This window comes from Hydra vulgaris, chromosome 04, assembly GCF_038396675.1.
Source record: "Hydra vulgaris chromosome 04, alternate assembly HydraT2T_AEP".
NCBI classification, from domain to species: domain Eukaryota; kingdom Metazoa; phylum Cnidaria; class Hydrozoa; order Anthoathecata; family Hydridae; genus Hydra; species Hydra vulgaris.
The window spans coordinates 14865677-14878468 of NC_088923.1; the positions used below are offsets into that span (position 1 = coordinate 14865677).

The 12792-nt window shown below is 26.3% G+C and overlaps 1 long non-coding RNA gene across 1 annotated transcript; it reads left to right on the plus strand.

The window, feature by feature from the left end:
- Positions 1 to 8248: 8248 nt before the first annotated feature.
- On the plus strand, positions 8249 to 8946 carry LOC100197935 (uncharacterized). The gene is made up of 2 exons (XR_010637848.1): positions 8249 to 8413; positions 8675 to 8946. It is a non-coding gene; the product is annotated as an uncharacterized LOC100197935 (long non-coding RNA).
- Positions 8947 to 12792: the final 3846 nt, after the last annotated feature.

The following is a 12792-nucleotide window of genomic DNA, read 5'->3' on the forward strand; positions in this document are numbered from 1 at the left end:
TCTAATGCCTTTTAACACCAATAAATGCACATTTATGCATGTTGGACGCATTAACGAGTCAACACACGCATACACAATGACGCAGTCAAATGGAACTCGTTGTACATTGAAAGAAACAATAGTTGAACGAGACTTTAGGATTATTGTTTCCAGTGACTTAAACGTCAAAACTCAAGTCGAAACAGCAGTCTCAATTGCAAGCCAAATGTTTTACCGTATCTAAAAAATTTTCTTAGCCACAGACTAGTTTTATAGAAAACACTGTACCTTGCATACATTTGTCCACATCTAGATTTAACAGTACAGGTTTGGTCTCCTCACCTAAAAAAGGATTTTGCAATGATAGAGAAAGTCCAAAGACGTGTAACGAAAACGATATCTGAGATAAAACATCTACCATATGAAAAAAGATCACAAAGGCTGAAACTAACATCACTTGAGGATCACAGGAAAAGATGTGACCTATTCAAACAGTTCAAATTTTCTTACCAGATTGATTAAGTCAACTTTCACTTCCCTCAAACTCTTCTAAATAAACAACAAATTACAATCTCAAATTACAATCACTAATTTTGAAATAAATAAAATAAAAAATAATCAAGCAAAAAAAAGTTTATGCTTTGTGATAATCAAGTAAATATTAATTAAAATGTTAAGCAAAGATTTTACTCTTCTGTATTTTTTATTCTACCAAACTTTAATAGTAGTTGTATTTTGTGTGAAAAAAATTTTGCGTTACACAAAGACCACCGTATTATATTGCCGTCAAGCAACACACGTTCAGAAAAACTACAATCATTTACGCAAAATTGAAGCTCTCGGCATACTTTCATGTCTATCAAATTTTTGAATATCTTTCTTTGTTCTCTAACACAAGAAATTTCAAACTCTAACACAAATTTTTGTGTTCTCTAACACAAAAAAGTTTAAACAAAAGTTCAAAAGCATTCAAATAACTGTCTTGTCTCCTACGTCATCGTTACAACGTTTTACTTTCATTTTTTTTCTTCTATTGTACACACTGAAAAAAAGTTTCTCAAGTTGGTTGCAAACCTTCATTACTTTAGTAATAAACTGGATTTTTTTAGTGTTTCCAGATATTTATGTTAGAGTTAGCGAAATATCGTATTGTTCGGTTTCCTGCTAAACAAATTTAATTTGTTTTTAATGAAATATTACACATGTCTTCAATCGTAAAAAAGAATGTAAATGTTTTTTATTTAGACATTTAAATATTCTAAAGAGGAATCTTCACACTGTGTCGATTTTATTATGGAATATACAAACCTATGTCGTCAAAATTAGTATAGCCAAATATTTGAACAAATGCAAAATGGTTTGTTATCGAAAAAACGAATTGTATAAGAACTTTAGAGATAAATTGAAATTAAACAATTTGAATGTTTATATTTTATATATGCTATGCATGATTATTTATGAATCCATATGAATCCAAAAGCATTTCAGTTTAATTTTGAGGTGATGAAAAGTACTGTTAATTTAAATTATGTTGATTGTTAATGACTTTGATCGATCGTAAGTTGGGTTTTTAATACTATTATGTATACTGTTGCGTATACTTTTACTGTTGTTCCGACTAGGCGATCTGAAACAATTTGGTTTCGCATACCTTTAGTGTAGATATTATGATAAAATTGGTCGTCTTTGCACGCCTTGAAACGCCTCGGAAATGAATTTAAAAACTTTATTCTCATTTTTCGAGTAATTTTGATATAAAAATGTAAACAAAATATTGTGCACACAATAATATAATATTAATGACAATAAAGAACAACATTTAAACAGCGCTTATAGTTGTAGATTTTTGGAACACCTATTTTATTATTTGTAAATAGTTTATGAAAACTTTTGACAGCTTATATTTTCATGTTTTCTTTGGATATTCAAAAAGCACTATGATAAAGCTTTCCCGGTGATAACAAAAATTAATAAAACTAAAACATTTATAAATCCCTGGATTACACCATGAATAATAAAATCATCAAGACAATCAAAACGTCTTTTGAACGTTCAGAAGACGTCTTTTTAGGACCAAATGTTGACTGGGGGTTGTATGAAGTATTTCTGAAAAAAAGAACTTATGAAAATGAATTAAGGTATAAAAAATATAAAGGTCACTTTGAATCAATTATAAAACTTTCAAAGAAGTTATACTAAGTTATACTTCAAAGGCGATACTCAAAAAACGTCATTAAGGAAGAAATTGAAAAAAAAAAATTTAAGCTAAATGGTCTTCTAAAAAAGCTAAATTACCATCATCAAAATATTACGAAAGAATCTAAAAAAATTTAACGAGAAACATTTAATAAAATATTACAAAACTATTAAAACATTTAACGAGGTGTTTGTCAACGTAGGTTTAAATTTAGCAAAATTAAAACGCAGTGAGTTTAACAATGAGAAAAGACTCCTACCAAATCAATAATGGAAAATGCTGAGTTAACTGAAAAAGAGTAACCAGATGCTGTGCGTTCATTAAAATTAAATAAAGCACAAGAATTTGATAATGTTAGCAGTTATGTTAAAATTAAATGTATTTTCTACATTAAAAAAATTCTTTTGCATATATATTTAATCTTTCTTTTAAACAAGGAATTTATCCGAAAAAAACTTAAAATTGCAAGGGTAATGCCAGTTTTTAAATCTGGAGATGGTACTAATATTTCTAACTATAGACCTATTTCCATTCTTCCTTGCTTCTCGAAAATACTAGAACGCATTATGTATAACAAATTATACTCATTTTTAGAAAACAAGAATATTCTCTAATGGCTTCAAAACAGGGCACTCTACTAATCATGCAATTCTTCACCTCACTCAGATTATTTTTCAAGGCTTTGACAAAACAAGTTCACTGTAGGTGCTTTCATAGATCTTAGTAATGCGTTCGACACTGTTGATCATAGTATTTTAATTAAAAAACTAGAAAACTGGGGAATCAAAAATATAAACAAAAGCTTGCTTTAAAAGCTACTTATTTAATAGAAAACATATTTATTATATATATTTATATAAACAATATATTTCATTCGACTATCAATATGACAATTACTTGCGACGTTCCTCAAGGATCTATATTAGGACCACTTTTATTTTTAACTTATGTTAATGATTTAAGCAAAGCCTCTAATATTCTGATCTTATTTGCTGATGGCACAAATTTATTTAATTCTCACAGTGATATAACAACATTACTAAAAACTGTTAACATTGAACTTTTAATGCTAACCGAATGGTTAAATATAAATAAACTTTCAATTTAAACTATTTTTCATTGCCTCCATAAAAAAGATAAAATCTCTCTTGCACTTCCAAAACTTATTATTGGAGAATACATCGTAAAAAGAGAATGTTTAATGAAATTTTTAGGTGTAATTTTAGACGAAAACATAAATTGAAAAGACCACATTAACAAAATTGAAAATAAAAATTCTAAAAATATCGGACTTTATAAAGCAAAACTATACTTAGATCAATCATGTTTGAAATACATATATTTCTTATTTATTCATTCCTATCTAAATTATGCAAACATTGATGGTGCAGCACCAATAAAACAAAGACAAAAAAGCTATTTAGCAATTAAAAACATGCCATTAGAATATAATCAAATGCACGCCATCTCTAACATTCAAGACTATTGTTTAACAATCTAGAAATATTTAATTTGTATCAAATAAATGTATATCATCTTCTAATTTTCATGTATAAAACTAATGATAATACAATACGAAATATCTTCAAACCATTATTTAATAAAATTCAACTCAAACACGTGACTAAATATTCAAGAAAAAACTTTGTTCAACCCAAAACTATATATGAGTCCACCAAGTTCTCAATAACTATTAGAGAACCTAATGTATGGAATAAGATAATTAGTAATGATATTAAAACACTTTCAACTCTTGAACAGTTTAAACAAAAACTAAAACTATTACTTTTAAATAATGAACAAATAGAGAATAATTTTTAAAACTTTAATTTGAATTTTTAGTATTTTTAATATTAATTCTCTTACATTTCTTTTCGTTGAATAAATATTTTTGGTAATGAAATTACCAAAAAACAAGGGACTTGGTGATAAGACAAATCTGTCTTAACATCAACCAGTCTTCTCGTCCTTGCCATCTTTATATGTATTATAAAACACGGAACTTGTAAATATTTGCACGACTAAATAAATGAATTTAAAAAAAATGTTAACAAGCTTAATATTGTAAGTATAAAATGTAAAACAAGTTGTGAATATAGGTAACATAGGTAGCTATCAAGAACCCTCCCCGAATTTAGAGAAGAATCATTATGGTTTTGAAACCATGTTTTTAGCAGAAATTTACCTCGTGTTAAAATATAAGTAAAATTAATAGTGGAAACATCAAGAAGTTTTGATTATTTATTTTTTACTTTACCAATGTCACTTCATAAATTTTCATTTTCAGTAATATGACTCATAAATACACACCAAGTAGAAAAATAAATTTAATCGTTTAAAATATAAAAACAAAAGAAAAAAAAGTCGAAGCAAATGGGTACATCATTTAAAAAACTTTTAATTTTAATCAAAAAAATCTAACATTAATTGTTTCAATATTTTTAAAACATAACAGTTACAGAAAAATGAAATAATCAAATAAACAGATGTTTAGTTTTAGCTGGTTGTATAAAAAGTATTTTGATAATACTGTGATAAGGAAACGTTTTATATTTATTAATTAGTTTCAAGGAATAAATTTGTCAACCTTACAACCAAAACGCCTTGTTAAATAATATATTATTGAGTATATAAAACGGCTCAAAAGACTTTTTTTTTTATGATAAGGTTGGCATAAATAAAATATATAAATAATATACATAAGAAAACAGTTATGTTTATTTAAACACAAAACAAAATATGATGTGTTACAATTTAGGTTTTGACGTCTTTTCATAGAATTTCACTAGGGGCAATAAATAAGTGAGATTTGTACAGTTAGCTTTGGATCATTGCCCCCATGAAAATTTCAAAATCACGGCTGAATAATCTTCTGCCATGTGTTATTGTTGTTTAGTTAACAGGTTATTTTCTAACTTATCTTTTTAATTTTTTAAATTAAGACATCTATTGTATACATTTCCGTCTACTAAGATTCCATCAAAAAGCCTCGTTTTATGAGAAGAATCTCCAGAAATTAAGTAAACCCCGGCACGTTTTATCAACCTATTGGTAATTTGGGGTCATATTTTTTACCCACGGGGCAGCATACAAACATTTTTTATCTGGACTCATCTTTTTTACATTTGTTTACCATCATCAAATTTCAGTTCAATTTTAGTTCAGGATATATGAGAGCAAATAAAATCTTATCTCTGTTTATTTAGTTTACATTCTGATAATCTTTAATGTTGACCAGCTGCGGAAGCCATCTTTTTGCTATTTTGTTCAAAAATTTTACGGCAAATTTTAGTTAAGTTTGTTCCAGGGTTCGTTTTTGAGTAACAAATTCTTTTCCTATATATCACATGTGTTTTTTGTTCTTATTTTTGTTGGAGCATTACTAACCAAATTAAGAGATTAAAATTTTTGATCAATTTATCCAAAATCTAAAAAAGTTTTTAGGAGCTAAAGTTCTAGATTTATTGAGGAAATATTGACACACTAAAACAGAATAACCGTTCCACCTACAATTCCACCTACACCTACAACACCTACAAATCAAAATTATTAAAGATGTTGCTATGTTAAGATATTTTAAGAAGTAACATATTTTAGTGGAGTATTTAGTAACCTTACTCTAGTGAAGTTAACTTTTTACAAATATTTCTGGGACATTTGCTTTTAAATAAGCATAAAAAACTACTATCAATGTAGAACAAATTTTGCAGCGTAGAAAATGATTTTCCAAGGAAACGAAAAAGTATTTAAACTATTTTTATTACTTTATCCTAGTTTTTGGTATCCAGGAGCTCTAAAAATATAAATAAGTTTATGGACTACTAATAGGAAAAAAATTAAGACTTTTAGGTTAGAGGAACAATCAAAAAAGTAAGAACTTTGTTAAGCGGAGTGCAAAGTAACAGATAAGAAAAGTTCAAGTAAAACTGAAACTGAACTTTACTTGAAGTGAAAAAGAATATCAGATTTTTCAATCACATGACACAGGTAGTTAAATTATTCAATCACATGACACAGGTAGTTAAATTATTCAATCACATGACACAGGTAGTTAAATTATTCAATCACATGACACAGGTAGTTAAATTATTCAATCACATGACACAGGTAGTTAAATTATTCAATCACATGACACAGGTAGTTAAATTATTCAATCACATGACACAGGTAGTTAAATTATTCAATCACATGACACAGGTAGTTAAAATATGCCAACGTAGAATCGTTTCATTCAAATCCAAAAAGGTTTTTATTTTCTATTATGCCAAAGAAACATTAAAAAAAAAAAAAGTACAACCTTATTTTTTACAAATACCCCTGATTAAGAAACTGGTTTAAAATTAGCAAACAGCAAAGTTGTTATTAACGTTTATTTGAATTTTCGAAATTTGCGTTACTAATTAAAAAAAGTACATTTTGTGTTTACTTATTAAATAAATATTAATTAAAATTTAAAGCAGACATTTTCTACATTTCTTTTATCTATTCTTCTAAAAATTAAAAATTAACAGTGGTCGTTTTTGTGTGAAATACAAGGTTACACAAAGATCCAAAGAACCGCATTATAAGAATTGCAAGAATATTACAACAATTAAATAATGTTACAATATTATTACATATTATAATAATATTACTACAATTTTAATAAATATATATTTTTTTGTGTGTGTAAAAAATTTAGATTAAACGTGGTTATATTTACCATACGTGATCATATTTACAATAGAACGTGATTATATTTATCGTTAATGACGCACATAAATGACACTAATGAGAGGATCTTTCATTATCTTTAATAAAGGAAGGATTGTTTTAATCTTTCTTAAAAAAAGTCAATTTTTTTTTCACAAAATAAAACGTTTTTAGCAATATTTAAAATGCTCATTTTAAACCACAATGTTTATGTTTGCACAACCGTTTTGTAAAAATTCTCTAGAAATTACTGACTGATATTTTAATGATAAGCTAATTCTAATTATGTGCAGTATAAATCATTTGTCATTTTTTATTTTTCATTGTAGATTTTGCTAGCACAGAGAGTTGCTAAGGAGTATTCAACGGTGCAGTCAAATTTGTTTTTTTTTTTTGTTTTTTTTTTTTTGTTTTTTCAAGTTGCATATACTTTTTTGCAAACAAAGATTTTTTGGCCAGCAATTTTTTTTTGCTACAGCTCTGAGCACCTGGCTACATTAGAAAATACTGTTCGAAAGGAAACAATTTTTTTTTTAATTGAAGAAAGAGGCACCAGTGAAGTTTCAATCAAGAGTACAAACACAATGAGTCATACTAACCCAGCCGGCATTCTGTCCGAAAAAGCCGTCTTTTAAACGTTAAAATAACGTCTTTTCTAAACCAAATCCCGCTGGCTAGTTATAAAATTACATTTTTATTTAATAATTGTTTTTTATATAAGCAACTTTGCATTGCGCGTATTTCTAATTATTTATTGATGTCTACTTAACCAATATCATTTTTTTTTCTTTAGTAAAAAATATTATAAAAAAAAAAAAAATTCCTGAACCTTATAGCTAATACAAATATTTTTTCCAAAATCATAGAAATTTTTAATTTTAATCCACAAAAAAAAATCATACGAATGTATAAAATGGAAAATAAAGTTATCGAATAAATAAATGTTTTACTATAGCCGGTAATAGATAAAGCATACTTTGATAACACTAAAATAAAGAAACGTTTTATTTTCACCAATTAGTTAAACAAAAAAGAACTTAAGTGTCGACCTTAAAACAAACAAAAACGCATCGTTTAATGGTAAAGTATTAATTATAGAACGGCTGGTCAAAAGATTTTTTATTCAAAAGCCAGGTTAGCAAAAATACATGAATGTAAAAAAATAAATATGTCTATTCAAAAAATAAAGTAGCTTCATTAAGGCAGGTGAAATAGAGTAGTTTCATTAAAGCAGGTAAACTATAGTAACCTTGTATAGGCAGGTGAAATCAAAGTTTTATTTATTGCTAGAAATTCCAAAAGACCTTTTACATGTTGTATTTATTTAACTATTAGTTAAATACTCATATTTAATTGATCTATTTGATTTGAAAAAGTATAAAATCACAACTTACTGCTTAAACTACGTTTGTATAAAATAATACAACTCTTAAAATAAAAATGAACTTCATATTTCACGTTCTGTTTGCTTTTATCCTAATTTTGGTTCCAACTGTAGAGAGCTTTGCTGGAGGAAGAGGTGGTAAAAGAGACGAAGAAACTGAGGTATGGAAATTTAAAATTTTTGAAAACATTTTTCTTTTCTAGCTTCGTAGCCTTTAGACTACAAAGTTTTCAGTTTTAAATTTTTAAACATTTGTATGAAAAAAATATAAATATTATTGACATCATTTATTTTTTATATATTTTTGGTAAAATTTTTAATAACTTTTATGTAGTATATATATATATATATATATATATATATATATATATATATATATATATATATATATATATATATATATATATATAATTCTTTTTTAGACAGATAAACTACTTGAGGCAATTTCGTATATAGACTATGGCAATTATAGAAACCGAGACTCTGGCTACAAATTTCAAAACACTAGGCGATTTTTAGATCGATGCTCGGTATTTTGCGATTTCGCAAAAGATTATTATGAAGCATGCGTTAAACAATGCGAAAAGCAATATGGTCTTACACGATAAAATATAGCAAGGATGTTACAAAATGTTAAAGTATCAAATGTAAAACTGACGTTTATTTTATAAAGCATTAAACTTTTTAAAATTAATTTTATGAAAAATTCTTAAATGTTTTGGTTAAAGTAAAGTCTAAAATCTTCCTATCTTACTGATTGATGAATGAAATGAATACTTACAACTTTTTTATGACCAAATTGTAGAAAAAAAAATAAAAAGTCAAAATACTAAATCTCTTCAACAAACCGAACTAAAAAAAAATAACGATCATTTTAGAAAAATATAGACACCAATTTGTACTTTTCAAAAATTTTCCTCCATTACCATTTATCATATATATATATATATATATATATATATATATATATATATATATATATATATATATATATATATATATATATATATATATATATATATATATATATATATTTAATTTTTTTTTTTTTTTTGTATTACATAATCAAATCCTTTACAACATGTAAGATCCGTGAACTTTCATTGTCTAGATAAGAAAAAAATGAAAATACAAACAAAGGTATCTGATAGAAGATCCTAATAATCTTATCGCTAGAACCTTTTTTTCAAAAACAAAATGTATTTTAATACCAGAAAGAAATAATACTTATAATATAAAAATACACATTGTATCATAAAATGTCATTATATGTTGTATTTTTCTAATTACGGTCCGTATTTTTCTTGCATTTCCTAATGCTTTATTTGGCTATTAAAAATTATACACTTGTTAAAAAAATGATTTAAATTTATATTGTTTTGTCAAAGACTTTTAGCAGAATGTGTAACAATCATATGAGTCATCATAAAAATGCATGATTACAATACTTGATTTACATTTGCCATAAAACATAAATCTCAAATTAGCGAAAAGACTCCGTTTCTTCTCTCAATATTGTTATACACCTTCATAATGTTTTATTTCATTACAATTCCGTTTCATCACAATAAATAAGTTACAGAGAATAAGTTACAAAAAATAAGTCGTATAAAAATCTCGGCATATTCTTAGGCACTTAGAATACGCCGAGATTTTTTCCCGTTTAAGATATAATGTGTTCATTAGGTACGATTGAATAAGCGCGAATTTCATAAGTGCGAACTGTCATAAGTGCGAATGGTGTAAGCGCAAACTGACATAAGTGCGAACTGGCATAAGTGCAAACTAAATCATAAGTGCGAAGCAGTTGCAAAAACTGACTCATGTGCAAATTCGCATAAGTGCGAAGCAGTTAGAAAAACTGGCATTGGTGCAAACTAACATAAGTGCGAATTGGCATAAGTGCGCCTTAAAAATTTACAAACATTGGCATAAGTGCGAAATGCCAATTTCCACTTATGCTAATATTTGCAATTTTGTTCGGCGCACTTATGCCTGCTTAGCACTTATGCCGATTCGCACTTATGCCAGTTCGCACTTATGCCAGTTCACACTTATGAAATTCGCACTAATTCAGCCTTTCGGTTTATTATCATTACAAATAACAAATATCGAATAAATTTCCTAAATACAATTGTTACTTTTTCTTCTATTATTCAACAAGGAAAGCTTTTAATTGTTTTCACGGTTGTGTGATGAGGTTTTTTTTTGTAATATAAGTAGGGTCGGTTTTTTTTTCTACAGACAATTTGAGATTTCATGTTTCTTGTATGATATATCTGTTTGCGTTAATTAAAAATGCTGTCGTTAACTTATATTACCTTTTATGAATGGTTTTAAAAAATAGCAAATACCAATATATTGATGAAAAGACAATAAATTTTATATTTGTTATTTTATTTAATACCGTTATTTTTTAATAATTTGTTTCATTTTAAATATATATAACTTTAATAAACTTATGAATATGAATATATTATTGTATAGATTTATAAATAATAAGATATAATTTAAAATAATCACAGCAGCAAGCAGACTGTTTTAAATATTAAAAATCAAATATATAAAAAATTTATATATTTAATTTTTAATATTCCAAAATAGAAGAATTTTTTTGGCGTCAGTTTAGTCAAATAAATACAGCTTGACTGCTGCTTTAAAAGAATTTTGTGACTTCATGTTTTTTATTTCCTTTTTAATGATTAAATTCCATTGTTCCGGTCCTAGGGATTAGATAAAAAAGTCAGCTTTTTTAAGCGAAATCTTCGAAATTTATTATTGTAAAACGAGTACTTTGTTGGATATTTGTGATCAATGATGGAAAATTTCGAAGTATTTTGGTAGAAAGTATATTTTCTATTCAAACATAAATATTAAATTTTAAAAAAGGTTTAATTCATAAATATTACGAGATCTATTTTCCTTAAAGAAAGGTTTGATGTGAGCATATCTGCTAACATTGCATACTGTTTACCACGCTTGCTTTTTTTGCATGTATATTTTCTCTAGTGCTGTATAGCTTATGTTTGCCCAAGCAATATTGAAATAATTGATAATGACTGTGAATGATTGAAGAATATATTTATATAATATATAAATATAATCTTCGATCATTCACAGTCATTATCAACTATTTCAATATTGTTTGGCCAAATATTATTAAACATGATGCCGATTGATTCGGAGATTTTATGATTTTACCGATGATTAATAAAATTATTCTCACAATTTATTGATTTATTATTTATAGATTTATAATCCATAAATAATAAACCAAAGAGAGAATAGCCAACTTTAGCTTAAACTCAGCTCAAAAACAAATCGAATTCACTTTCTGGTGAAAAGTTTAAAAAATTTCAATTTTACAAGAGATTTCTTACTATTTAGTGGTGCTAAAAAAATTGCCATCGATAGCCGTGATTATTTTTTTCATTAAAAAACAAACTTGAACACCAATAAAACTTAAAAATAATTAACGTATTTATCATAACCTTATAATTCTAAAACTTAAATGTTTAAAACTTAAATTCTTAAAAAAAAATTTAGTTCTTATTCTTAAAAAAAATTCTAAAAAAAAAACACTCAAATTCTTAAAAAAAAAATCTTAAATTCTAAACTTATTATAGGTAGTTAAATTCTAAACTTATTATAGGTAGACACACCCTAAGTATTACATACTATGTCTCGATTGTTACAAATGCGCATACCCTTAATATTACCTAAATATCTACTAAAAAAGGATACACTCCTCCTAAGCAATAAGTAACAACCACTTAAAGTTATTATTAAACTAAAAAATATTTTCAATACTAATTTTAAACTTAAGTTCTTTTTTGTCGGACTACTTTGTTTTGCCACTGCTATACTATCCTTGAAGTTTGGGTCATAATAGCGCATGAATACATAACCTATTAAATCTGGCAACGTTACTCTACAGTGAACAGAAAAGGGATCTTATATGGGTTATATGACTAAAACACGCTGTATCTCAAAACAACTTTTCCCATTTTAAGCCCCTTCTTCCAGATTAGGTCACATATACTTTTTTAGACGCACCACGCTAGCTTTACAAGCTGAAACGTTTGAGAAAATACTTTTTTTAATTGTAAATGATCTCATCAATAAATAACAATAAATATTGTTTATTTATAATAGTTTTGTTATTGAATTGAAGAATGCATCAGTATATTTGAGTATTATGCAATATTCTTATCGTAATAATTATAATGGTATCGAGATAATTATATTACTTATCGTTATGATTATAATAGTATCGAGATAATTATATTAATTATTGTATAATTATAATAGTATTGAATATAATTGAGAAATTATTTTGAAAATTAAATAATATTGATAACTTTAAACATTTAGTCGCACTTTTCTTTAAATTAGAAAGCCGTTAAAGTTTACTATTTTAGAGTTCAAACATTTTAGACGCCTGAATCTCGTTGTCGCGACCTACATCTATCAAGTGACATCAAACGTCTGAGAGTTCTATCAGTCTGAAAAGCGTCTCGAATTACATCGACGCAATTTA